The sequence below is a fragment of the Anas platyrhynchos genome, chromosome 2, assembly GCF_047663525.1.
Source record: "Anas platyrhynchos isolate ZD024472 breed Pekin duck chromosome 2, IASCAAS_PekinDuck_T2T, whole genome shotgun sequence".
NCBI lineage: Eukaryota > Metazoa > Chordata > Aves > Anseriformes > Anatidae > Anas > Anas platyrhynchos.
In genome coordinates, this window is record NC_092588.1 from 21,494,036 (window position 1) to 21,517,824 (window position 23,789).

The 23,789-nt window shown below is 42.5% G+C and overlaps 1 protein-coding gene across 2 annotated transcripts in view; it reads left to right on the top strand.

Moving 5' to 3' along the window:
- NCALD (neurocalcin delta) overlaps window positions 1–23,789 on the top strand; it is a 50,229-nt gene that overhangs the window by 10,927 nt on the left and 15,513 nt on the right. The gene's annotated exons all lie outside the window — the stretch shown is intronic.

The window sequence follows — 23,789 nt, forward strand, 5'->3', positions numbered from 1 at the left end:
AGCCTGTCTCTCCAGCTAATGGTGCCTCCTGCCTTGGTGTCATCAGCAAAGGCACTGCTCTGAGATTATGCGTCATGGTTATTAACAAAAATGTTCAACAAGATCCACTGGGAAGCTCCTCTTTGAAGAGCTCCATTGTAACCATCTTCCACCTGAGATTTCCCCTTTCAATTCAACCCATTACCCTGGAAGAGGAAACATCTGTCAGATTCTGTCTGGCACATCCCCCAGCAGGCAACGATTTACTTTGATTTTCCCTAAGTGGTTTTGAATTAACCTCTACGTATATCCATTTATATATCTATTAGCAATGCGAGCTTATGTGCTGGTTTGGGAGCCAGTGCAGAGGGCTTTCTGTGAGGTTTCCATATAAGGTCCGTTCTGCCAAGAAACTTCAGTTCTAACCTCTCACATTTCTACAACTTCGCTCTGAGATCCCTCTTCAGCAGGACTTGCCAATTGTGGTGCTCAAGTCGGGGTGTTAGCAGACATGTTTTGCTCTGCTTCAGTCTCCCAGCGGCTTATAAAGCCAAATTCATGATTCAAATGACTAAACTCATTATTCAGGCTTAGTACATTTTTTTATAGGAATTTGGAATGGGGTGAAAATTCTTTTGTGCTCTGGCCTGTGTTGCTCAGATCTTGGCCTGCAGAGGAATAGCAAAACTGATGTTTGTACCCTTTACATTCAAAATGGGTGAGACTATAAATATCCCGTAGTCCTAAAACAACATTCCTGCTAGTTCTTCAATTAAGACTGCGAGATTCTCCCCCAGCATCTCCCGGCACTTCCCCACAAAGATCTGACTGTCTTCCTTTCTTCTTTGTGCCAAAGGCTTTAGAGACTTTTGGAGGACTTGGTGACAACCCGCAAACCAGAGAACAGAGCTCCATCTCTTTTAGGCTCAAACAAGAGAGGAGAGATTATTGAATCTTTGGCTGCCCTTTTGATGACTGAGAAATTAGTTCTTGCCCTCCTTCCTTTGAACAGTTCAGGTTTCGGGTGTCTATGTTATCACCAAGTTCTGAATGTGCTGTTCAAATGAGAACTGAACGATTCTCCCTTAAAAAATAAAATAATAAAATAAAATAAAATAAAATAAAATAAAATAAAATAAAATAAAATAAAATAAAAATAAATTTCAGAAAAAAATAATTCAGTCTTTAGTTAAGGCTGTTCCCTGAGTTATATATATTTTTTTATTATTATTAACATTAGAGCATACTCTGACCCAAAGAATAAGCTATCACCTTTGCACGTGGAGGGATGGGTGACAATTCTTCCCCTTTTGCCCAAATCTAAGCTGATCTAAAACCAAGGACCAGAAACCCCCATGACACTCCAGACTTCATTTAACTCTCTTGGTGGGCAGTTGTCCTGGTACAGCCTGAAGAACTATCGATTTGAGGATTTGCCTGCTGAACAGAGCAATCAGGCAGAAAAGGCTTTAATTCGCATGAAGCTGCATTTTCCAGCTCTTTTTGCTAAATCAAAGGAGCTCCACGACAACAAATGATATAATTTAATTTGACACTGGATGTCGAGCAAACGGAGGCCGTGTGAAACCAGCCTCTGATATTTCTGCTTCTGCCTGAAATCAGGCAATGAATGTGGGGTTTGCTCAGCCATCCACCAGACTCCAGCAGTGGCATTGACTGGCCTTCCACAGCTTGCATGGAGACAGCTAAATTCGGGTTTCTGAATCTGGAGTGGGATTCCCCCTGCCTTTTGTAGATAAGCAATGTGGAGAGCTTGATACTAAAATGGACACCTCCTGAGCTGCAGTGCACAGCCAGGAGCCTGGAGACAAATCTCTCCTCTCCTCTCCTCTCCTCTCCTCTCCTCTCCTCTCCTCTCCTCTCCTCTCCTCTCCTCTCCTCTCCTCTCCTCTCCTCTCCTCTCCTCTCCTCTCCTCTCCTCTCCTCTCCTCTCCTCTCCTCTCCTCTCCTCTCCTCTCCTCTCCTCTCCTCTCCTCTCCTCTCCTCTCCTCTCCTCTCCTCTCCTCTCCTCTCCTCTCCTCTCCTCTCCTCTCCTCTCCTCTCCTCTCCTCTCCTCTCCTCTCCTCTCCTCTCCTCTCCTCTCCTCTCCTCTCCTCTCCTCTCCTCTCCTCTCCTCTCCTCTCCTCTCCTCTCCTCTCCTCTCCTCTCCTCTCCTCTCCTCTCCTCTCCTCTCCTCTCCTCTCCTCTCCTCTCCTCTCCTCTCCTCTCCTCTCCTCTCCTCTCCTCTCCTCTCCTCTCCTCTCCTCTCCTCTCCTCTCCTCTCCTCTCCTCTCCTCTCCTCTCCTCTCCTCTCCTCTCCTCTCCTCTCCTCTCCTCTCCTCTCCTCTCAAGAAAAATTGTATGTAGGAAGCATCTGAACCAAAAGCAAGGGGAGGGGACCGTAGCAGCCCGCAGCTACTTAGCATCTCAAAGGAAAGACTGAATTCCTTCTATCTGGCAATCAAGATTCAAGCAGTCACTTTATTGACAGAATTAGTTCATATTCCAGTCCATCATGTGTACAGATAATGCACTCTGAGATTAAGCTACTGTAGCAATAAATTTGCTAACCTAATTTTGAAAGATAAAAGCTCCAGTGAAGTGAAGCTTCATGGTGCACTCCACTCCATTAGATTTCCAGCACTTCGGAGGAGCAGACAAGAAAGCCCTCCCTCAGGTAGCGGCTCCCTGCCTCTGACCTCCTCCTCTGAAAGCAAATCTTGCAGGGAAGGAAATAGAGCAGCACTAAAACTCCTGTCCCTCTGGGCACGAGCATCTGCCATTGCTCTCAGCAGCACACGTGAAAGGCCGTATAAAACAGGAGGCCTGCTTACCCCTGCCCTTGGGCCCTGGGTCTCTTACTAGTCTGGAAACTGGGGTGCTCTGAGCACTGGCAGCACAGGAGATTCTCATTGCTGTGGGCCTCTGCAGCAAGAAGTGGGATCAGGAACAAGAGGGAGACAGCATAGACTCAGAGAGTCATTAAGGTTGAAAAGACCCCAAGATCACCTGGTCCAACCATCCCCCTACTAACACTGTCACCCACCAACCATGTCCCCAAGCACCACGTCCAACCTCTCCTTGAGCACCCCCAGGGACGGTGACTCCACCGCCTCCCTGGGCAACCCGTCCCAGTGCCTGGCTGCTCCTTCTGACAGAAATGTCTCCTCATTTCCAGCCTGAACCTCCCCTGGCACAACTCGAGGCCATTCCCTCTAGTCCTATCACTGGTTACCTGTGAGAAGAGCCCGACCCCCAGCTCCCCACACCTTCCTTTCAGGTATCTATAGAGAGCAATAAGGTCTCCCCTGAGCCTTCTCCTCTCCAGACTAAACAACCCCAGCTCTGCCCTGGACACATGCCAGGGCCTCACAGCCTGTGCCATGGTGGTCCTGGGCAGACACCTCACTGGGCTTGAAGACCTTTGTACGAGCTTTGAGGTAAAGCACGGCACAAAGTCGGATGGTGGCCAGGAATTGCTCAATATCCACAGGCCTCCTGTGGCAGCAATTCTGGGAGAGATTTTGCAGCTGATAAGGAAACCTCAAAAGCTGAGCACTACAAGCCCGATGACAGCTCAGACCTCAGCAGAGGAACCTTTGGCCTTGTCCATCTCTGCAGCCTGAGAGATGGGAATGGCTCCACCGGGAAAGGGGTGGCTGTGTGTGCATGGGGCAGCTGTGCAAGGAGGCCATCAAGTGTCCCCCCAAAAAAACATCTCAGGTCTTAATGGGCCACTGATTTTCACCCATGATCAAGCTGCCTGGTGTTGCTAGCGGGGTGGAGTTTCTTATGTAACTTAACTGAATTAAATTCTTCATCTGGCCATGCTACAAGGATGGCGTTGTTGAAAACCACAGGCATGAAGTCCATGTAATGTCGGTGGCAGTAGCTTTATTGATCTTGGCCATGCTAGGAAAGTTTGCAAGCTGCGCCGAACTTTGCCTCACATTTAATTTTCTTCATATTTTGAAAGGTAATATTTACATTCCAGATTCACAATGTGCTCTGTATGTCTTATTTGAATGTTAATTGGGAGCTGTAATCAATCAGGTCAAAAAGAAATTATTGTGTTGGTTATGTTGTCTTCCTTTATGAAGCCCTAAATGTATGATGCTGCAAGACATGTACTAGAAGCATCTATAGCTAGCTGATTGTGGAACCTTGTTATCATGAAACCCACCAGGAGCAAATACATCTCACTTCTATATGACTTAAATCCAAACATATTAGTTCTGTTTGTGCTGCATGAGTGCTTACAGCACACTGCAGTTCAAAGGCAAATCACACAAAAAATATAACATTTTCGGGCACTCCCATCCTGTCCCTGGCTATTACCCATACAGAAAGCTGTTACTACCTACTTACTTGGGGTTCACACCAGTTCCAGGTGTGAGCCTCAGACCAGGTTTTCAGGAAGCCTCCAAAATTACAAGTTGGTGTTTTTAGCTGGGTTCACCAGGACCAGCTCCCCACACCCTCCTTTGTCTGCTTATTTTCAGCCCTTCTAGACATTTCACAGTGTGTGCTTTTCAAAGAGGAGCAATTTTTTTATGAACCATAGCAGATATCAGGCAGTTAGGTAGAAACAGTGTGTGGTGGGATGCCAGGTGGAGATGCAAGGCATTCGACCCACATTCCCCAGGCAGGAGAGCATAAGAGGAGACACTGGAGGTATCTGGGCAGTGAACAGGTTTGTTAGGGCAGGGGTGGTTCATCAGTGTCTGTCAATTCTTCCTCAATCAACCCAAGGAGATCTCCAGGCTCAGATCTCCAGGATCCTCCAGGAACAGTGCTTTCAGACACTGGGATTCACTCTGGTGTAAGCAGCTACTGCTTCACTGACCTAAGGAACCCAAACAAGTACAGTAAGGGAAGATCAGGCCCACTTTCACCACAGCGCTTTGTCATTTTCTACAAAAGCATTTACCAGCAATTGCTCCCATCCATTGCCCAAAACCAGCATTTTTTTCTTCCTTCGGATAAAAATTAGTTTTATAAGAACCACACCATGCTCTTCTAAATGGTAGCTTCTTGCAACAAATGTGCCACATACATATGAATAAATCATAGCAGAGGGACCAGAGCCCTCATCGAGGCTCTGATTGCAAACTTCCAGCTCTGGGAAGGAGATGAGCAATCTTTATGTTGAATTATAACTGCAGATATTTCCTTTTTTTCTAAGCTAGTGTCTGTTACCATGGCCACAACCTTCAGAATATTCTGGCTATTCTACAGTCATTAATAGGAGTGAAAGAGCAGATGTTTAATTATGGTCTTATTCCATTTGCCAAAGTACAGCTGACATATGAAAAGTCTTCAGTAGAAGAAAAAAATAAAAATAAAAAAATAAAAAGTATTGTTTATCAGTTTTCCTAGAGAAAAAATTTTGCTTGGTCTCAAACAGGCTGTTCTTCATCTATTCCTGTTTATTTAGATAAAGTTATCGTGTGTGTCACAGTACAGAAGATCTCTTTATCAGATATCTCTGGATAGAGAAACCCAAGTATAGGGCTGAATTCCTCTGCTCTTCTCTTTCCTTCTGATCACACAAAACCTTTTATCAAACCCTTCCATGTAACTGGTACTGATTTAAAGCTTTTGTAAAAAAAGGGCAAAGGACGATCCCACCTTTTCCTCAAAATTAGAGAGCAGCCTATGGAGGGAGATCCAGCATGGGATTCTCACTGAAACCCCAGATGGAAAAGAAGATGCTAAAGTAAAAGGTTTGGGTCAGGGTCAATATTTATGGAAAATCCAACAGTGAGAGAGGTGTGGTCAGCATACAGCAGCTTCTCACAGCCTCTGCTGCGATGTGGGGCTTGCAGCATCCCCATGGCACCGCTGCTTCTGGGTGGGCAGTGAGCAGCTGCCCGGGGAGCAGGCTGCTCACACCATGCAAAGGCTAAATGGCATGTTTTTCTGTTTATTTTTGGCCACACAATTATTTTGCTACGTTGCAATCCATTTTCCTGCTGTAAAAGCTGCTTTTGTCTACACAGTGTGTAATTAAATGTGTCCCCTCTCATTTCATGCCTACAGTGCACTACCCAAAACTCTCATTTTCCTGCACTTTATCAGTTCACCTGTTTTTCAGAGGCAGTGTCATTCCCCCAGTGGCAATGAGCCCATCTCACAGAAGGCATGAGCTCTGGGCCTTGGGAACTGATTTTTTCTACATGAATAGTACTTTGAGACAGACTTACCCTAAAAAATTGTGCCAAAAATTAATGCCATGCTACCAAACTTGGCTGAATTAATATAGGACAGAAATAATATTGCTTATATAGACCAGAAACATAACATCCCTGGAGAAAGCGAGGAACCGAGAAAGGGTCCATTGAGTGGGCAGAACATTTTTAGGCAGTCCTTTACTTAATTTTTAAGTTGCTGTCATGGAAGAGAGGCACGCACCCAGCTTCCAGCATCTGCTTCGCGCTCCATGCATGCCTGACCACATCTCTCTCTGCAGCAGCTCGGCAGCCCTGCAGCTCCAAGGGCATGTGAAGGTGCAGTCAGTTCTGTGCAAAGCAGCTTTGATGGCTGAACTCAGATCTATCCTATCAAATCCCATTGCTAGATGTGGAGGAGCCATTCGGTTCTCTCCTCAAAGCACTTGTCATTCTGTTTGGCAACCCACTCCTGCAGCCCGCTCCCTTCTCTGGCTTGTTTTAACTTATCCAGCAAAGACCTTATAGGGAGGTCCCTAGGTCCCTTGTTTTGTCCTCTTCTGGCAGAGCATCCAGCTTTCTATATTATTGAATGCAATGTTATACACAGACGTATTTATATATACTGTATGTACGTATACACACATGCATATTATATTAAAATATAATGGTGAATTTCCAAAGGCAAACACCTGGAAAAGTTAAAATTTGGGTGATCTGTGCTTTCATTTCTCATACCTTTTAGTTTGCATCTATATTTGTATAATCAGAGCATATACATTAATACGGTGAGATCTGGCTTTCCTTTATTCTTCATTTTTGTGACATGCCGTGGAAAATTGTTGCAGAAATTCTAGAGTGACATCTCTTTGCGAATAAGGTCGCTTTGGAGAGGAGGAATTTACTAATGATTCAAAAGGTGTGCATCCCTGAGCCTGTTATTCAGCTCTTCCTTACACACAGCGAGAGCCTTTGTTTGCAAATCAATGGAACCTCCCCTGCATTGCACCACGGCTCTCCTCCCAAAATAGCTTGAACATGTATATGTGTGAGTGTACAAAAAGACTTATTACTGTCCTGTAAGCTCAGCTTTACCCATTTACTCAGGTATGGGTCTGTGAACATCAAGAAATACCTGGGGAGAATCCTATTTCAGGCAATTCAACCTGTGCATCATTCCTGGAAAGCAGGTGCATCCAAACATTCTTGTTCTGTGGTGATTTCCATGCATCTTTAAGTAGGGTCTTGGTGTGTTTCTGGAAGATGATCTCATCAAGAAACCTGATTTTCTGCTGTGAATAAGATATTCCAGATGCTTTCCAGTCTAACATTAATTAACTTTGCTTTTGTTATCAGCTAGCTTTGTAAATGAGTGGTTTTAGAAAACATAAGAGATGCAGAACACCTAGATGAAAAAGTGATTTCCCGAGCAACCATTCAATGGAGAAAGGGGTGGTAATCCACTGAGACAGACTTCTGCAGCAGAAAAATCAACAGAATAATTCTTTTTGTTTTAGTTAATGTGTTGCATTGTTTTAGGAAGCAACATATTGCTGAGTTCAGTGATAAAATTTTTGACCCTTTGTACATCATTTACTTGCTTTGCTTAAGCTTGGGTGTGAAGTTTGGCAACAGTATTGGAAAAAACAGTCTGTGTTTTGTGTGTAGTGTGTATATATGTAATACAGTAAGGTTATACAAAATTAGATAATTATTCTTTCATCTCATTGATCATTAGTATGTAGTTAATTCATCATATTATATAGAAAATGGCTCAGAAATGAGTCAGAATCATCCTTACTAGGACACAATATCAAACACTGTTGAATGTAGGATTTTAGTCTCTAAAATGTAGCTTCTTTCATCTTTTCTCCGGTTCAGCTACTATATACAGATGCTACTTTCTTTAAATTTCTCACTCACATTCTCAAGAAAAAATAATTTAATAATAACCCTGAGTTACCTAATCTTTCCTGAGCATCCCTGTTTATGTGGACCCACTTTAAACCTGTGCTTAAAAGTGCTGATATTTATTTAACGAATAATAAAACTGGCTTCTAGATGAAATCTGCAAAATACCAGATGTCTGTGTCGGTGATTCCAGCCCATACTCTGCTCAGTGTAAGGCTTCCAGTGCTGCCCTGTGCAGAGAGCATTTGGAGGTATGTGCTCCAGTCATTTCTACATGCTTGGCTTAGGCAGCCCAGCCCTGACAACCTTCTGCCTTGGGGTAAAAGGAAAAAACTGCCCTGCAGATGTGCATAGGGTTGTAACTTGAACCTCCTTCAGGAGCTGCCACCTTCATTTCTTCCTCCTATACTTTACTGTCACCAGTCAAGAATTAGACAAGTGAACACAAGTGTGCATGGAAATATCTGCCCTAACCATGAAGGTCTAAGAGTATAAGAGAGTTGTGAAGGAGACAATGTTTTTATTAGATTAATTTATGTACTAGTAAAAAAGTAGAATGCACTTTTCACGTACGCTTGTGAGTGTTACAGGTTGAATATATATGGATAAATCATTAAAGAAGTACAGTCTGCGGTAGAACGAGGTCACGCCTTGAAATATATATTCCCCACAGTCTCCCATTTGTTTGCCAATCTCCTCCAGCCTTGCCCAGTTCATCAACTGAAGTCAATTGTGCCAAGAAATAATTAAGTGAAATCAGGTCTTGCCAGAACCCCAAAATCTTCAAAATTCAGTGGGTTCCACACACATCTGTCCCTATATATTCTGCCTATCTTCTGGTGTATCATCTGCCTCCTCTAAAATGAAGAAGATCATAGAATCATAGAAAGCTTTGGGTTGGAAGGGACCTTAAAGGACTTTTCATTCCACCCCCCTGCCATGGGCAGGGACACCTCCCACCAGCCCAGGTTGCCCAAAGCCCCATCCAGCCTGGCCTTGAGCACCTCCAGGGATGGGGCATCCACAGCTTCTCTGGGCAGCCTGTGCCAGGGCCTCACCACCCTCATTGTAAAGAATCTCTTCGTTTTATCTAATCTAAATCTCCCCTCTTTTAATTTAAAGCCATCCCCCTCTGTGTACATATTATGTGTACAGAGACCTATAATCACGATTGGGAAAATGTTTTTTTTGTAAAATATCCAGTCTAATTCTGGCCTTTCTGTCCTGATCCTTAGTACAATACCTATGTAAAATCTCTAATCCCAAAGTGTCTAATTCAGACTGTGACACAGCTTGTGGCCCTCTGCAATGTACCACACTTTTGCTGATCTGCTGCTTTCCAGGTGCTAAATGCCTGTAGCTGTTCCACTGAGGTTAACCCCTTTAGTAATACCCCTCTCCAGATGTGATGATTGCTTCCAGGAGTTCCAAACAGGCTTCCAGCCAGAAATCAGACCCACTGTTGGATTTCCAAATGCAAGTCTAAGCAGTGACCGTAGAAGTGTACACGAAACTTGTTTGGAAAGACATTTGTTCTTTATGGCTCAGCCAGCATCAAGGGGCACAGATCCTTTTCCAAATACTCACATTCCTTGCCCCTTGTCAGAGGCCCTAACATGCCCATGCCCCATGCTCCTTTGGAAGGAAATTTAGATATGTGAGCAAGAAGACTGCTTCCAGGACTACGTAAGATAAGGCAGAATTTATTCAGGGACTGGGAATAGGGGGATCACCATGGGATGCCCTCCACCCATTGATGCACAAGTTTCTGTGCACATATAAATCTCAGAGTAAAGGGATCCCATCCTTTAAGTGAAGTGCCTGTAGTTGAACTTTGGCCTCGACTGCTTTGACTACAGCAGAAAACAAGGGTCTAAAAATAAGGAAATGTTTGCCTCTTGGAAATTTTCTGAGCAATTAATCTAAGAATTATTGATGTTTCTAATTTTGTTAGCAGAGGGAGGACCATCAGTCACGCTCAGAAATGCCAACTCTTTGCTGATAAGTCATAAAGTGGTAATAGCTGTTTAATGAAGTTGCCAGAAGAAAGGTTTGCTGCCAAAATCAAGGATAGTGCTCTATCTCACTCCTACTCCCTCATCAAGGAAACTTCCAAGAAAATTCTGGCTTTTTTCCAAAGTTGTTGTGTGGGGGGGTTTCTTTTCTCCCCCCTCTCCACCCTTTTTTTTTTTTTTTTTTGTGCTTGGAAACCAACTCCAAAGCCAACTTTACTGCCAACCTTTTAAAAATCAGAGGAACGACAAGCTATGGTGATAAAAGGTTTCACAAATCATTCATTATGAGCTCACTGAAACCAGTTCCCATCTGATCACAAATGAATGAACAATGTGTGGGTTTGAACTGTGTTCCTGATATGATGATAGTTACATCTTTCATTTAGATTGAGATCAAATGAATCTTACCAAGTGCTGGGTGGTAAACTGTTGATAAGTGACTGTTTTATCATTCTGTGGAGACTAATGTGAAAACATCCCTATTTAAATTTAACAAAGTGACAGATTTTAGAGCACCTTGCATGAAATATATACTGTTTCTTCATGAATGTCTCATTTTCCTAGATCGTTCATTAAAAAGCTGTAAGTCTCACAGGGAACATCCTTCATTTAATAAAGAAAAGCAAGCGGAGAATCAGAAGTTTTATGTCTATTTGCATAGCTATCCATTTCTTAATCTTTCTGGGAGGATTCCTTTGGCAATTCACAGGAGGATCCCTGCCTTGCTCACTGATTTAAGTGACTTTCCAGTGAAGACATTAGAACATTAAGATATGAGACATGTTTGGTGGAACAGGATGTGCTTTAATTATTGAACAAGTAATTTGTATGGTGATTTTATATGGCACTTTATGAACAGTGGACTGATTCTTCAGTGTTTGTGCTGTTTCTAAGCAGTGGAGCTTCAAGGATTTTCATAACATTGGTAGCAGGAGAGATACTTAGGAAATGCTAGACGCCTGAAATGAGTGGAAATATGGAGTGTTCAGGGATTGGGGTTGGGACAGAAATTATTGGTGAAGATGATGTGTAGGACAGAATTGTCAGCTAAAGATATTCTAAGGACATTTTAAGAGCTATCTGTAGCAAACAACAAGGGGGAGATGTTTCCAGTAAGAGGCCTTTACTTTTATAGGGCATGATACTGAGAATGCTAGAAGTCAAGGTTAGAAAGAAGATTTTTGGGGAGTACACAGCAAGAAAAGAATCTGGAATCAATAGGGCAAGAGAATGAGATCTCTATTGGTGAGATTATGATAACATAAATGCATCTCTGAATGGGTCTGAATTACTGACCATCATGTAACTAATAAATCCTCCACCAGCTACAGGAAAAAAAAAAAAATTAGAATTAGTGTCCCTCATGCTTGCTACCACTTCTTTCAGTGTCTGAAAATTATTGTTTCCCAGGAAAAGAAATCAGATCACCAATATGTGAATTTCTAATCAAATGTTTGTGATGACACTGTAAAGAATTCAGAAAACGCTCCTAGTGGTAGCAGTACTGGTACTCTACCATTAAGACAAAAGCAACAAGATGAAATTATGGTAGATGAAGTGGTAATAGTTTGCAGGGAATCAGATACAGAATAGGACTTCCCTACCTGCTTCTTTTGGATAATTTCATCAGAGAGAGACACACAGAGGTTGTGCTATAGTTAACCTCCTTCCAAACTTTCCAAACCCTGCTGCTTTGGTCACAACATACTTCATTTTTAGGATACTGTTTCCAAACACTGCACGTTGTGGGAATCATGAATACCCAGAAATATTTGTAGTTGGAGTAGAAAAACATAGGAAATAGAGAAAAAGTGAAAAGAAATGATATGACATGGACGTTTTCAAAGATAATAGAAAATGTGAGAATAATGGGTTTTATTCTAAGGAGCTAGGAAATAACAGAGAAAAGTAAGAGATAAGAGAAAAAGAAAAATTAAATCTCAAAGAAAGAACAGAGCTTTATACAGTAAATAAACACAACTCTCAGGAAGTGAAAAATGGGTAGAGGTGCTGAAAGTCACTTACAAGAACAGAGAATTGCAAAATGAAATCTCAGAGCAGCTGATATCTTGGGAACAGCAGGGAGACAAAACCAAACAGGCCTAAAAATGCAATAGGAACAGAATTTTTATTTACTTACAGTCACTAGGAAGTGACAGTTTATTTCATGTTGGGTAAAATCTGGTTTTCCTGTAGTTAAACTTCAGAAAGAAGCTCTCTCATTTTGCCACTTCTATTTTTCAATAATAATGCAAATTGTTGTTCACATGAGAAAAAAAAAAATGGTTCATTTGTTTGAAAACAGTTATCTGATGAACTTTGTTTACTTCCTCCAAGGATGTTAATAATGAAGGCAGAAATGCTGTTAACCCATTAATTTGCGGAGGAGTTCATCTTAGTTGGATTTATGAAAAATTATTCTTAGTGATAGCAGGAAGTATTCAAACATGTAATTCAGATTTTTCAGTCTAGATGCAGTTCTAATTTTTATACAATGTTCCTCGCTGCAGTTTGTGCAAGGCTATGAACATATAAATATTTTTCTTGACTTCATGCAAACAAAAATATTTTTGTTTAATAGAGCCATTACCTAAACTTAATATGGAGAACCACCAGGGTTTTGCCTATTAACAAAAAGAGTAAGAAAATTCAGATTATACCAGCATGTGCCCATATGTGTGTGAGAGAAATAGACACAGAAGTGCAGCAAATTATTTTTGAGCTTCGTTTGTAAAATGTTTTCCTATGCCTCTTAAGGGAGTTTGCTTACCGACCTCCACCATGTTGTTCAAGCTCCCAAATTCATTCCCGTTGAGTAATTTCTAAAATCAGGCACTGCTCTGTTTTGCACGAAGCAGCAGTCGGGTATGACATGCGTCTGTGTTTTTCACAGCATCCCGTCAGGGCTGGATGTCATTCTGGCTTTCAAAATGAACACAAATCAAAGTCTTCTTCTAGCACCCTTATATCATACCCAAGATAAGTTTCCCAAAAAGTTAGTACACAACTGCTGCTCGGAGGTGCCAGAGAAAGCACTGGCTCCCTGTTTTTGGGGCATTCAAGCTCCAGTTGAATGCCCCATGATCCAGCCATCCCACGTCACCCACCACATGCCCGATGGAGTGGGGAGAACCAGATGCCACAAAGACAAGCCCAGCTCCACCTAACTTCACCTCATCCCTCTTTCCATTGCTTGTGTAATGAATGAGGTGCCTGAAGAGGACGAACTGCATCTCAGTGCATCTAAGTGAAGTGTCCTCCTCTCTCAAGGACAGGTTATGTTAACTACCGTCTAAAAATGGACACTGAGCTTCTCTAAAAATGGACAGCAAGAGCAGCAGAGGCCTCACACCTCAGGCAGTTTTCTTTATGCTGAGATGGCTGTGAAGGACATACTCCATGCTTCACTCCTGGTAGGGTTTTAATTCTGGTCAGGTTGAGTAGATCCCTCATCCCCCTGGTGAGTGACTTGAATTATCATCATATTATTAGGGGAAAAAAAAAAAAAAAGAGACACAATCATCAGCAAAGCTAGTTACATTCTTGTTGACAGGGAACTTTTCAGAGGCCATAGCAAAATTCATGAATTGGGGTTGTGGCTGAACTTAGCAACTAGGTTGGGTTGCTGGACTAGCATTGTGTGGTTGGTTTATTTTTGTTGTTGTTGTTTTGTTTTGTTTTGTTTTTTTTTCTATACCTTATCTGCAGAATGAAGAATATATCTAGGAAAACAGAGAAGAGTTTTGGGGGAAAATAACAGACATTGTCTTAAACAATAATAAAAGTATTACTTTATTTTGTTGATGCTGAAGTCCATCATGTCAATGTGACTTCTCAAACAGAATTCAAATTATGACTCATCTGAATGAAGTTACGAAACACAGATTTTTCTTCTTTTCTTTCTTTTCTTTATCACAGAGCAAATATTTTATTTAAATTTTTGAATAAAAACCATTGCAAAATGAAGGTAGCTTGCTGTATTGCAGTTTGGAAAACATTCTAGCAGTTTAAACAAGATCCTTTCAGATGCAGGGGCTGTAGGCTGTGCCATATGTCACTGGGAGGATATTTTCTCAGACATTCACAGGAAAATCTTGGGTTTGAATGATGAATTCCTTGAATTTGGCAATGCAGAATGGAGAATAAAAGTGGCTAGCCTAAAACTCCCCTAGACAACTAGGAGCTAGAAACTCGCCATATGTCATTGACTTCCATGAGCTATGCTGAGCAGCAGAATATCACCCTGTTCTGCAGAGCTACATACTGCCCTAAGTCATTAATACAAAGCAGATGGCTTTGTTGTTGATTAGAGCTGGTTAGAATCTGAAATTCCCATTCCACAGGAAACTTTGACATTTATATTTATTTTCACTACAAATCGGAACAAAACATCAAAATTTCCCGGTGGGATGGAAGTTAAAAATGATTTGGAAACACTGAGTTATTTCATTGCACTGGTAATAAATTGTTTTCTCAATAATGTCAAAACCATTGTAATAGTAAAATTAACATCTAAAATGAGTGTCAAAAAATTAATAAGATAAAGTCACATTGAAACTTTACGCTTTGTTAAAAGGAAATGTGAAGTTGATAAATGAAATGATTAATTCTGACATTTTTCCAGAATTTATTTTCCTTAATGTGACACATTTCCATAAAACATTTAGATTTCAACTAAGCTGCATTATTTGATGGAAATGGGTTCTACTGAAAAAATGTTCCCCCAGTGCTGCTCAGAGGCTCATCCTGTTAATAAAGGGATATAAAAATTCTTAGAAAAGACATGCACAATGAAAAAAATTAATGTTTTCTCTGCAGTTAAAAAAAATTTATTTGAAAACTGTTCTTGAAAATTATTACAATTCCTAAAAATTTCCTTTAGTTATAAATGTCATCTCTTACTTAAGTCTGTTGAGTTCAGGAACACTTGACAGCACTAGGTGCTGGACAAGTCATCCCTGGCATGGACTTTCATATTCATGAACTTGTAAACTTCAACATTAACTTGGAGCATCTTGTTTCCATCTCTTAACAAGATTCTGGTCCTGACTGCCAAAACCTCCCACTCCCATTCTCCTGTTGCTGACTTTCCTTGAGAAAGTTCCACTAAATTTCTTCACTATGGAACAAAAACTCATGGTTGCTCTCCAGGTAGAAACCTCCACCATCATCCCTTTTCCCATCACAGGAACATCTTTATGAATATCTAGTTTGCCAGTTAATGGCTCAGTTTTTTTCAATATCATGCTTTCATTTTATCTGTCAACACCAAGTCTCTGCTGTGGGATAGAAGACCATCTGTTAGCAATTTTTTTAAGGGTAGAGTAAGCACAAATGTCACTCTTTGGGAGTCACATGCTATTTATTTACAAAGATTAAAAAAAAAATCAAGATCATGAATTCACATCAGCTTCTCATGTTACTTTGTGCAACAGTAGCTTTCTGCTTTAGTTTCCACTACCTTCCACCAAGGTATTGCATATATGGTTACATAAAGGGACTGAACGAGATGTAGGACAGATTAGAAACCCGATAAAGTTGCTGCTAGATGAATCCGATGACTGGTCTGCTTGGGTGCATTGGGGAGGATTATGTTACTACCCATGAGTGCCTTACACAATGGAGAGAAGCACTTTAGGAGAGAGGAGAATAAACTGCATTTGACATAGCTTGAGCTGTGAGTATCGGGATAAAGACAAATTACAGTGAGGCAGACATGTAGGAAGGTTGGCTTTTCTAAAGCACTCAGGCCCTTGTTAGGTACCAAAATAAATGGTGTGATTTTCTGGGATAAAATCCTGGAGAATTTGAGAAGCTGCCTATTATGCAGGTGCCCAAACGGAAGATGTGTTTCTTTTGAGAAGCCTGAATTAAAGTGTGGGTGCTGAGCAGTTGAACAATGTGACCTCAAGCATTTTAGAAAACATGGTCCTGAAAGGGATCGTTAAACAAAGACACTTCATGCTCCTGAGCTGGTCTCAGAAGACAAAATCACTGTAGAAAATGTTGGCCATTTGGATCTTGATATAGGGTCTCCTTTTGATTGAATGCTGCTGGATAAAGTCACCCCCAGCTGGAATGGGCTGAGAGATTTTGTCAGCTCCCCTGCAGCTAGTTCAACACCAGTGTTTATAAATGCTGTGCTTAATAAGACAGTTGAATGCAGCAAAAGCTGGAAAATCATCCTTGTAAGGATGGATGTCCTCATGTACTGCAGTAGCAAAGTCTCTGCTATCCTTTATCTTAAAATATTAGGCAAAATTAAACATACTTCTATAAAAATGCTCTTTCTGTACAGCTTGAAAAATCAAATATATATGAATGTGTATCTAATTCACAAAAGAGTCATCTCAAGTCTGCCAAGACAAAGAGTTAATCATTTTAAGGACCTCAGATGGTTCTACGTAGGATGAATGGAAAAATAAATGTTTTTGGGTTGTTGTTATTGTTGTTCTACAAGACCTATGGCAAACCGTTGTTCCTCAACTCTCTACAAAATAGTAACAATTAACCAAAAAAAGCATGTGCACCTTGTTGTTTTTGTTGTAGTGAGCTCTTAAAGAATGAGGGAAAAATAAAATGGTGAGACCCTTTGGGATCTTGGGAAGAGGGCTTAAAATGTGTGCGAGTTCTTCCCCTTTTGCCTGCTTTCTGCTGTCTTATCTCCTTATTTCTCACTAAGCAGAGAAAACATTACTTCCAAGCTGTTCTGGGTGGGTGAAGCCTGTGCTGGGCGGCCCGGGGGGATGACTAACTAGCACTTACTGCATTATTTTTCACACTGCTCGTAGAGTGATGGGTCCCTCCTCACTTTCCAAAGTATTTTGGACAAAGCCCAGGCACTGAGCAAGACTGGAGGGACGGACTCCCACAATGTTCACAGGGAAGCGGAGTGCCCAAGCCCGCTATTTACACCTTGGAGGGCCACTGTAGGGTTTGGGAAGATTGATTGTTTTACGTGTAGTTCCAGTAGTCCCTCTCCTCGCAGCCTTCACTACCTGTCTGCATCTGTGTGAAGAGAGAGACTATACCTTAATTAAGGAGAAAACTTTCCTAAAGAGCTCTCATTGAGCTGCTATTGAGGTGGTGGTGTTTTTGTGCCAAGGGGAGTGACCCCATCCCGTGTGCTATAACCGTGCTCGCCGTGCAGCAACAAGTCGCTGACTGCCGGTAGCTGAAGAGCAGACCTGATGAATGTCCCCCAGCAACCAAAATCTGGTGGGCGGAGATGGAGCAGACAGGACCCATGGGGTAGATGAACACCAAGTTTCAATTAGCGTGGTTTCACAGGCGAGCTCTGTGAAGTCCTGAACGCAGGGCTTTAAATGGAAAGAGTGACTGGCTGCAAATACAAGAGTAATTAATGCACAGTGTGCTACTCTGTGCAAATCTGCATAACGTGGTCTTTTCCCCTGACTCCAATACCAGCAATACTCGTGCCTAGTCATATTTTCCTGTAGCACACACTCAGCCTTGCAGGAAACAGCCTGGAAGCAGAGACCTTCTCCAGAGGCTCTGCAGGCTGAAGATGCTGCAGTTGAAGGAGGCATAAGGGCATCAACCCAGTGAATGCTCAGCTCCACAGCATTGCTTGCTGGTCACAAAATGATACCAGCCTAACCCATGGACATTGCCGAGACTACCGTGATGAGTTTTGGGCAGTTAGCTAGCATCTGCCACTGATGCTGAGGACCTTGATAGTAATGCATCAGCATTTATTGGCTGGGCTGTGCCTTTCTGCTCCTTTTTCTCTCCTCCACTCCTACTCCAGCTCTCACTGCTAAAATGCACAAAGGAATTATGATAAAGAGAAATGGGAGACAACATGGAGCAGCTGTAGCATTTCTCTGCCAGGGTAAATCTGCAGGGATAAGAGCCTGGGCTTTTGATGTTCAATACCCGTAAGCGCCTCCAAGTTTGAAACGCATGAACCCCGTGCAGCTGCTCCTCCTTGGGCAGCCCACCCCGTTTCAAGCACAGAGCTATAAAGGTTTTGCTTTTATTTCTTATCCTTTGTTTCTCCTGGGGGCTGTAACAGGAAAGCAAAGAACAAGTCAAAGGGGAAATTAGGGGCACCTTCTGCAGGGGAAGGGTCCCCTCTGAGGCGGCTGGAGAAGCACAAAGTTTTACTCTGTAGAGTATGTTTCAGGCATTGTGCACTTGTTACACTGCACTGCAAAGCTGTTTACTGCTCTTCCTTCTGAATATTCATAAGAGAATATCAGATTTTTTAAATGAATCTTGCTGGTGAATTTTATCCTTTTTTTTTTTTTTGCCATTTGCCAATAAAATCAGAAAAACTGAGGGTGGCTAGGCTGAAAATTTTACTCTGCATGTGTTTTTCTAAGTCCCTGTGTGATTTTTTAATGTTTGGTTTCCTTTCAAAAACATGTTCTGAGTTGCTGCTTTAAAAAAATTCAATAAAAGCCTTCCCTGGCAAGCACCACCAAGCTGGTTACTCAACTGAACCTCTGAAAACGAACTAGAAATGTCCAGAAGGAAGCAAGGTGGCTGCTTCCAAGAGCCTGCAGGTTTCTGTAGAGCTGAGAAGAAAAATCTCCTGACAAGGCCATGCTCGTGCATCACGGCGGGGAGCTGAGCAACCAGAGAAGTTGTTCTGCCCGGTGCTCTGACCAAAACCATGAAATCCCATGAGCATCAGGAGCTCCAAGGAGCTCAGTGTATGTCCACGGCCTCCTGGACCTGGGGCCTGCAGAGGTCACTAGACACGCCACCTTCCCTGGACAACCCAGGCCTCACTGGAGAGCTACAAGGTGACAAGGACACGCCACCTCCCCTGGACGACCCACAGTGAAAATCCATGCCTGGTCCACCTGCTGTTGGGCCTGCATGGGTTATCAGCCCACGCTAACAACAGCATTCCTGCCATGGGAAGCAGTATGCAGAGATACGAAGAAAATGTGTAATTTTAGGTAGCTGCTGCTTTGAACTGTCTCACTGCAGTTTGCACAGTGGTTAGCAGCATTACAGCCTAGAGAAATAACCGACCTTAAGAAGGAAACCTAGCTTTTCTACCAGAAAATACTCTCAGGGGCCTTGATTCCTGTGACCAGGCATTCCTTCCCTGCGTGTTAGGGCACTGATGAGGAGCAGCCGCGGGTGTCTCTGAAGCTGCAGAAGGAGAAGGCCAGGGAAATGAGCTTTTGGATCCCCACACGCTGTGCCGTGGAGGCTGGCATGCAGTGGCAGGAGATGACTGTCAGTGGGTAGGGCAGGAAAGCTGTTGCAGAGTGATGCTTTTATCCCACTCAGCTCTCAGCTCGTTCCAGCTGCTGGCAGGAGCTGCTTCGGCTGCCTGGCAGAGAGCGAAATACCACCGCTATTCTCAAGGAAGTTCTCAAATTAGGTGTTAGAAACGTAAAGACAGCATCGTCCCGTAAGTGGATTTTTTCTTGGAAACAGATCAGACTGTGTGTATAATAAACCAAGAAGTGGCAGTTTCCGAAGACAAACAAAGAAATGGTTCGTAACTTTCTTTAACATTACAGAGCCATGCTGCTGGCCGAGCAGGATGGTAGTGGTCTGCCTTCATTTTGACAGAGATTGTCTCTATAGACAAGTCTATGGTGTGATTTGTCTCGCTGTCCCCGTTGGAAATATATTGGGCAGGACTTGTGTCTCCACTGGTTCTTTACATCTTTCAAATGCTTTCAACAAGCTAGCTACAACCTGCCCAACATTATACATTTTCCATTTTCAGAGCAACACTTCTCCCTGGACAAGTGCTCTTTTTTTCATTGTACTTTTTCTCAGCAGTTCCTCCAGGAACTGGGGAGAGAAAAAAAAAATAAAAGAATGTCTTTATGTGATGGGTGTCAAGGTAAAAGGGCAACAGATCTTGTAAGCATTTGAATATACAATACCCTTCGTGCATCCCACACCACAGCCGTTGTTAGAAATGTGTTGCTAGCAGTTGCTTATGTTACAGCCAGAAATATATATATTTATTTATTTTAAAGAAATATGTTCAGATGCTTCCATTGTATTCACATACATGATGATGATGGTTTAGCTGCGTGCCCTGGGCTGCTGTGGTGTCAGCAGGCGGGTCCCCAGGGGACAGGCGATACGGTCGTTTTATCGTGAGGTTTCAGGTAAAGGTGATAACTGCACGCGCTGTCTGGGGACATGGTGCAGAAGAAGGCTGGTTGCCTTCCTGTCCACCAGGTCTCTCTGCCTGAGGAGAAGGCTGGAGCAGCTCTGTTGTCCCGTCTGCGCCCCAGGGAAAGGCAGCCCAGCAGGAGCCGGTCACTGTTTCATTTATTTATTCTCATAGAATTACCACGGCGTGCTGTCTGCCAACAAGCTCTGCCTTCAGTCCCATCTGCAAAACTCCACACTTAGGCCTGATTAGATCTAGCTCTAAATATTTGATTTATGGAGCATCCCCTATGACATTTCCTACAGTAACTAGCAAACAGATTCTTCCCATGGCAACCACACAGCAGTGACACTTCCCTTTACCATCTTCTATCTTCTGCTGGCTGAAATGGTATGGGCTCTTCAAGCCATAAAGGCATCAACAACACCTTTTTTTACCAAACAATATTTTCCTCAGAAATAAGACGTTAATATTTTCATATGTCATGTTGACCCACACAAGAAGTCATTTGTGTACATTATGTCCAGCACCATTGTATTACAGGAAGAAACTGGTGCAGAAATGTAATTAAACATAATCATTAAAAAAAAAAATCTCTTTGTTTTGTACACCTCCAGCCATTATTTTTCAGAATTGTCAATGTTTTACTTTGCAATTGTCATTGCCATTCACTACTTATTTGCTCCATTATAATGTCTAACAATTTATTACAATTCTGAAAGATCTACAAGAGGCGATAAATTGTGGAAAAAAGGCCTGAGATAAGATCCAATTTTATTTCATCCTTTGTATTTATTGCTGCCATTGCTAACTGAAAGACTCTTAGCTCACTGTACTCTGTCCATAATCCAATCTGTCCTGAAGAGGCAGGCAGCAGCGTATGAAGTGATTATAAGGATCTTCAAGTGTCCTCAAGGATTTTCTGTACTTGGACTGCAAAAGCATTTTGATCTGTTGTTGATAGAATGGGCACAATAAATCCCTTCGTTATTGTTCCTAGAACACCGGCTATTAATAATGAACAATTTGGAGGGCAAAGACCATGATACATATTCAGCACAAGTGTACTCAGGAATAATACCACAGCTTTTGACTGTGTTGCCTGGAATCACGGCGGCTATGAATCTCATCCCCTTTCTGCAAGCCACGTACGATTGGTTCTCCCTTTGTGCCTGGAAAACAGATTTTTCTCGTTGTGATGTTTTGCTGTTACCAACAAAAGGCAAAGAACAAAAGCTGTTCTGTTATTCTTTGTTTTGTTTGTTGTGTTTTTTTTTTTATATATATATTTTTTTTTATTACTTGGTAAAAATATGTGGCACCTGCAGCCATGTGCAGCTACAAATGCACCATTTTTTGGACTGAAGCACATCACCTTTGGCTGCCTCACGAAGGCCAGAGACTTCACACTACCCCACGATTTTGTTTTTCATAAGACCGTGGAAGTGCACAGGCTGAGTTTTGCATTTTCTGATGTTTGAGGTATTAAAAGGAGGCGAGGGATTATATTGCTAATGCCAGCTCCCTCCTACTGCAGCTGGCTTGCGCGTGATTCAGAGACCTTCCCTTCCTCCTCTCACCCTCTGAAAAGCCCCGGGGCTATGGAGCAGTGGCAGGCCGTGGGCGTGGGGAGCTGCTAAAAGCTCTGGGGACTGTGCTCCTTGCTTTTTGTTAAACTGGTGCCGTTTGAAACCAAGCCTCACCACTTCACTTGCCCAGGTGCTTTAGTGTCCTACTGGCAGAGCCTGCTCCTGCCGTTCCTCTTAGCCTAAACCCTTCCCATGTGGTCCATTTGCTCAGCTCACCCCCGGGTTGTTTATTGTGGACCCCATCCAATGCCAGCTGAAGGCAACACAACCCTCAGCTGCCTCGGCAGCTGTTGGAAATGGCCTATAAAACAGAGACATTTTTGCCATTTTCAGGGTATTAAGAGCTTGGATGACTTATAAACCGCACCGTAGGCTTTCGTCAGGAGGAAAGGCAACAGAAAAAAGTACCTTTGAGGTTGTATCTTCCACTTTCCGAATGTTTTAGAGATGCACTGGGGGGAAAAGACATCATTTGGATTAAGGTAGTCATCCAGGGCCCTGAAATGTCAGGAGATGGAGAAGCTCTCAGGCAGGCAGGACCCCTGTCAGCCTTCCTATGGGCAGGGGCAGCAATTCAGACTAGAAATCTGTCTACCAGCCAGCCATGGATCCTGTGAAGCACGGCCAGATCTAGGATGGATCCCCCCATTTTACCTTTGAGCAATACAGCTTTTGGGTTGTTGTGGTTCAAGAACACAGGAGATTTTAAGGCTGTCTTCTTATTCCTGGGGGGGTTCAAATTCATCTTGCGAGAAGTTCAGCTTCTCACCAGTCAGGGGGAGCCTCAATTTCTTCCTCAATTTTTTTTTTTCTCTATTTAAAGTGTTACCATGATCTAGAAAGAACATTTCACTGGATGTTCATTTGCCACACTAGATATAATTCATAAATCCATCTCTGCAACTCGAAGACTCTGTTCTGACAACAGCGTGGGAGTCTTGTATAAATTATTTTGCAATTCTGCTGAAGTTGTCCATACATCAGGTTTTAGTGGTGACTGTCATTCCCATGATAAATTCTCAGGCAGGTTTCTGTCGATAAAGCACAGCTTCCCACAACTCTGGTATAATGCTAAGCTTCCAGTAAAACTGATGATGCTGACTTTTGGAGCCAATGCAGTCACGCCCCTAAACCTAAAACCCAAAGGGCATCAATCGTTAGCAAATCTGCTGCACAATGTGCTATGCAGCAACTTGCCTTAAATAAAACAGAACTAGGGTGATTTAACTGAAACAACGGAGATAAAAGCTGCATCCAAGAATATTCCTTAATTGTTAAGTGAAATGAATTTCCAGTTTTGTTGTCTGGGTATTTTTTTTTTCTAAAAGCCATGACCACCCAGCTCACTATTGCTCAGTTATAGCTCCAATTTATAGCTACAAGGAGAATTTAAAAAAACATTTTTAGTTTGGGGTGGGGGAATCCACCATTGATAAAATCTTGCCAGATTTAATCTGCATTTAAATTGAAATGAGAATTGGTCCCTGCCAAACAGAAGAGGTAATTTATGGGTTGCTCCGATTGACTCTGGCTATAAAGATGTGTCTAGAAGTGCAGTTCTGGTTTCAATGCACACTGCAGATGCACTCTGATCCCATTTTGAAGCAAGACCAAGGAAAAGTAATCTTCTGCAGCAGCCTGGTTTCAACCAGGGTTATAAAAATGGTAGCTCCTCCAGGTGAGGTCCCTGAGTTATTTGGGTGCCCTGGCTGGAGGCTGTGCCGCAGCACACAGCCTACTGCTTACATTGTGATGTAAAAAGGAAAGTGGGATAAATTTGACATAATTACAGTTCTCCAGACTGTGAAAAGGTAATGTAAATAACGTTAAGTTAGTCTGGATAGTTTTTTTAGATTGTTCTTGTAGTAGGGTACACATCCCAAAGATTTGGTTGATTCCCAAGTGTGAACTATCATCAGAAAACTCCATCACACTGTCCTTCTAAAGCCTCCAAACTACTTGTTATTAATCTTGACAAACATTATTAATTACTATAATTTAA